Raw genomic sequence first — 5,318 nt, 5'->3', positions numbered from 1 at the left:
TATCTTTTTTTGCCAATTAATTACTTTTTTTGTGTGCATGATATCAAATGAAATATTTCATTAGATATTTTCATTTTAGGGAACTGCAGACATAAAAGTACCAACCATATCCTGATGTGTGTATGGTCAATATCATACTCTGTATTATTCCTGTTGTAGAAAAACAAAGGTGTTGAAAATCCTTTAGAGTAGTGATGAAGGGTGTCCGAGGGGTTCATGACTCCTGCTAAGTATCTTTTTGATATTAAGCCCTCACCCAAGCACATCAGCTTCTCGCTTCCCTCCCAAAACCTCCTCTCAGAGATTTTTCTAAAACTGATTTTAAACAGTTTAAAATAGTCTCTGATATAAGAACATCCCAATGCCCTCCTTCTAAAAGGCTTCTTTTCAAAGCCTTGAATTTTAAAGTTTAGATTCTTACAGGAATTAGATATTAATTCTTTTGAAATAATTTAAAATCTATCAAGCATTTTAAAGATTATACGTTTATCTTTTTCAAAACCTATCATTCAGAGTACATTGAAAACCTGACTAGTGCCAGTATGGTAGCAGGATTAACTTTGTTCCCTAACATTGGCATGCAATCAAGAAATAACCCTGGTTAAAACCCCTGACAACTCTCCTTTAAGATAAAGCCCATGTGCCTTCGGGAGGGGTCCTTAAGGTATGTCTTGCCAACCATATCTGCATTCCCACTTTGCTCACCCACTTCTCTTCATTCTCCCATTCCCATTCCCTTCATATGCCAGCCAGTCATGGTTTCCCACATGGTTTCCACATGGTTTCTTGAACATACTGTGGCCCTGATGCCTTCCAGGCTTTTCCTTCCTCCTTCTCCCTGGAGCTAACTCCTGATACAGATTCATGACTCCAGTGTAGGTTATCTGGAAGTCCTTCCTTGGCTCATTTAGAATCTGGACCTGGTATATACACACATGGCAGCCATGAATTTGTGACTGGCAGGCATCTGATAACATGGAACATTCTTGCCTAAGAACCTAGCTACTGTGTTCTGAAACCCCTGAAGTCTTTGGACCAAATCCCTGGTTGTCAGAGTCCATGTTTATTTGATGGTGGAATGTGGAGAGATTAAAGAAGATCTGCCCTGGTAGACAGAGGGCTCTCGGGCTTCTCTCTTTACTTAGTTACTCCTCAAATTTGCTGTACCTCCCTCAAACCGTAGCAGACCAGGGAATTTCCACTCACTCCTACCTCCTTCTTTCCATTCAGGAAAGATGGACATTGTGTTCTTCCTGCTTCTCAGCCGTCTGCCCTATGTTTTCTCACTGGCATTTCCTTAAGAAAATCGTTATACATTTAATTGTCTCTTAGCCTGTGATTCTTGGAGAACCAGAGTGACACATAAATGCTGATTCCTGTGAGGGCTCTAAGTAGGGGTTCAGGAAGATGCAATGTCACATTTAGGTAGCTGGTCTTCTGCATTCACTTGTCATGTTTTTGTCAGTGAGATTTGAACTAGTTTTTGCTCTATGCTCAGCACAATATTTAGTGAAGATTTGATACATGTTTGTCAAATGAAAGTAAGTAAATCACTTACTTACTGAGCTTTCAATCCTACAGACAAATATGATGAAAGCTATTTTAAAAATTTACTTACTGCAAGACACTCTGGTTGCTATAGGATACAGAAAACTATTAAGATAATTCCCCATTTCTCATAATTTTAGATCTAGAGATAGAAAAATATAAATACATCATGTTCATATAAAAACATGTGTGTGTGTGAAGGAAATGATGCTCTAAGAAGTTCAGAAAAAAAGGGAATTCACTCTAAGTTGGGAAAATGATATAGATTTCATCAGCAATAGTATTCCACTTGACAAATATTATTTACCTGGTAAAGAAAATTGTATATAGTGGGTGAGGAGAATAACAAAAATAAAATTCTAGAAACTTAATGCTCATGGAGTCTTTGAGCATGAAAAGTGTTATTAACACTGTTAATAAAGAGGGACAAAATGAAACATAACTTCAAATGTCAAATTAAGATGATATTTTACAGAATATTTTTCCTCATTTTCTGAAAACTAGTCTCCCACACTGGCCTATTTTACAGGAACGTTAAGTATGCTTCTTCCTTAGGGCCTTTCTCTTGCTTAACCTTCAGTGTCGTCCACTTTCTCTCTTTTTTTCAATGTTTACTTTGTCACTTTGTCAGTCTTTTTCTCCATCAAGGGGATCAAACCTTTCTAAAATTTTCTCTTTCTTTAGGCACATCCTTGCCATTTTAAGTATAGAACTTATTTGTATTGTTATTTTTAATAACAAATAAAATGTCAGCTCAATCAAAACATACTCTTCTTTTTTTTATTGTTCTGTCTATATTAGTAGTCAGCACATCTTAAGTACTGAGGAAATATTTCCTGATGAATGAGAGTTAAGGAATCATTAAAGATTCTAAAATCAGAATGGAAATATTGTGCTCAGTATGGTAAAACAGCGGTTGAAAGAAAAATTCCACGTGTCTAAAATTAGAAAACCAAATCACTTGGGGTGGGCGTAATGATGGGAGGCAAGACAAAATGGTACCACTGCACACTACAATAGGGGTCACGTTTATCAAAACATGGTTCAACATCATTGGCAGCAGCTGAGAATTGGTTGAAAATGCAAATTCTCTGCATCTGCCTCAGACCTACTGGGTCAGAAAGTGTGGGGTGGAAGTCTAGTTGCTAATGTTTTACCAAGCTCTCCAGGGATTCGGAGGCTGCTAGCATTGAGCACATAAAAGAAATAATTAGTGTAGGCAGGACGATCTAAGATGTAAATGCAGTGAAGGCGATTTGACTCATAAGTGGAATATAATGAAACAAAACAAAGCTGACTTTTGAAATCCGCAGAAATGAGGCTGTAGAGGGTGAGGAGTAGGGAACCAAGTGTGAGAGAGACTCAACAGGTAACAGTGCAGGGTTATTGGGGTATTGGTGAGGATGCGCTGTGGCACATACATCTGAAGAGGTGTGAATTTATTCCTCTAAATCACATATCATGTTGGAAATCAACATCATCTGAAAAAAAAACCGGGGGAAAAAAAAAACAGAAATAAATGAAGGATACTGCTACAGGGTATTTTTAAAATGTGGACTGTCTTTACATATGAAAGAGTAATAATGTCGCTGAAAGAAATAGGAAATACAGAAAAGACTTGATGGGGGAAAATAGCTACAACTTAAAAATCAGATTATCTTCCTATCTATCTATACACATTATTTATTAAACAAGTTTTACACATTTTTTTCACATTAAAATTAAATTCATTGTGTATGATCTGTGTGTTGCATAACAAGAGGACAAATGATACAATTTAAACTATATGTATACTTCTGGGACCTCCTATTATCAATGTTTTCCCAAAGTAGTGATTTTTAAAAATATCCACAGCCAGTGAATAGTCCATGTCAAAGATCATGAATATATTTCATAAGACATTGTTTAATATCTTAGGTCTGAATTTTTTGAATTATACAGATGAGAATGATAGTTAACAAGAATATCTAAACGGAGACATCTAGTATAATACCAATTTCTAATTGTTAATTTTCCTATGAACTAAAGTGTATTTTTAAAAGTATTTATTTATGCATACATAACTGGGGTATAGGCCAGAAGTGCAGGGGCAGTGCGAGAATTCGCCAGAAGCAGAGTAGGGAGCAGAACAGGCAGATGGAGGAAATACACTGCTGAGGGGGTGTGGCTGAGACAACAGAAGTCCATCAGCCATATGGGTCATCTCATCTGGCCAGGGATCAAACTTGGCTGTGGCTAGCTTCCTACTGCTGTGCTTCAACATGTTGCACCACCAAGGAGGACTAAGCTAAAATGTATTTTTTTTTTAAGATTTTATTTATTTATGCCTATAGAGCTGGGGTACAGGCCAGAGGTGCAGGGGTGGTGAGAGGATTCACCAGAGACAGGGGAGTAGAACAGGAAGATCCACGAAGTACACTGCTCAGGGGAGCAGCGGGCTGGTCAGGAGAGGTCTGCCGCGCCTTGTGGATCACCTCTGGGGCAGGATCGAACTCATGCTGAAGTGGCTTTAGCTTCTTTGTCCTGTGTTTTAAGCCGCTGTGCCACCAGGGAGGGCCCCTAAAGTGTACCTTAATAAGTACTCAAAACAAAAGAGTCAAATAGCAGTATCAGTTACATTTTCCATTTTGAACAGAAGCTTAGGGAAAATAACTTACTGGTATTTCTTCCAAGTTTGAGAATGTTGGTGTCAAAAGTATTTCTAGAAATTAAGAGTACTCCACAAGTTGGCGATTGTGTGGCATTGCCTATGAGGAGAATGACCAGAAAAAAGACAACAAAACTTTTTACTCTGAATTTAATTGTTATTTCCTCTGCAATTCTTCAGAACCTTAATCAATACTTCAAACCTCAAACCTCAGTAAACCTTCTTTCTTGATTGTCACTCACTATTGCTACAGATGTACACAATAACCGTTATTTTAGGAAACATTTTTTCTAAATGCTCATGCTGCTAAATTACCATGGAAAATCATTTAATTCAAAAAGTAGTTGCACTTAGAAAAAGCAAAGTGCTTGGCTGGCACTTACTCAAAAGCGGATCTAGTAGCTGCTTCCTTTAGGTTCCATTGTAATCTCAGGCTCCTCGCAAATTTTAATGGGTATTGGAAGTAAAATAAGCATAGGTTTTTTGAGAAGTGCCTCTTTGGAACTTTGAAATGAAAAGAACAAAAAAGCATCCTAATTTTCATTTCCTCATCAGCTATCAAAAATATTTTAGAGAATGAGATGTTTGAGCATGACTTTTACATTGCAAAACCAAGCCATTATTGTTTTTGGAATATTAACCTTTTCACATTAAATTAAGATGGAGCACACTTCAATTAAATTTTATTGACTTATTTAACATGTGCTTTCCGATTTCCAAAAATTGCACTCTTATTCTGATGTCTCTAGAACTTATCTTATTTAAAGATTTATTTATTTATGCATACAGAACTGGGGTGTAAGCCAGAGGTGCAGGGGCGGTGAGAGGATTCACCTGAGACAAAGTGGGGAACAGAACAGGCAGATGGGGAAAGTACATTGTTGAGTGGTGCAGCGGGGCAGACAGGAGAGGTCTGCCACGCCACGTGGGTCAGCCCCCTGACCAGGGATTGAACTCATGCTGAAGCAGCTGCATCCAGTTTCCTTAGTGCTGTGCTTTAACCCATTGTGGCACTAGAGAGGGCCCTCAAACTTATTTTTTAAAGGATCTAGTATTCTGAGGTAAAAGTTTGTCTTTATTTTACTAAGTCACCACTAAGAAAACCTTGGAATTTTTTTTTTTT

General features: G+C 37.6%; 1 long non-coding RNA gene across 1 annotated transcript in view; it reads right to left on the bottom strand.

Moving 5' to 3' along the window:
- Positions 1 to 4,209: 4,209 nt before the first annotated feature.
- The window catches only part of LOC105854754, a 119,115-nt gene continuing 118,006 nt past the window's right edge, over positions 4,210 to 5,318 (bottom strand). Inside the window, exon 4 of the long non-coding RNA XR_001146277.1 lies at positions 4,210 to 4,295. This is a non-coding gene — a long non-coding RNA (uncharacterized LOC105854754). The remainder of the gene's footprint in view (positions 4,296 to 5,318) is intronic.

Source organism: Condylura cristata, unplaced genomic scaffold (genome assembly GCF_000260355.1).
Source record: "Condylura cristata isolate star-nosed mole 26May11 unplaced genomic scaffold, ConCri1.0 scaffold00004, whole genome shotgun sequence".
In the NCBI taxonomy this organism is placed as follows: domain Eukaryota; kingdom Metazoa; phylum Chordata; class Mammalia; order Eulipotyphla; family Talpidae; genus Condylura; species Condylura cristata.
This window is presented reverse-complemented; position numbering and strand designations above follow the sequence as displayed.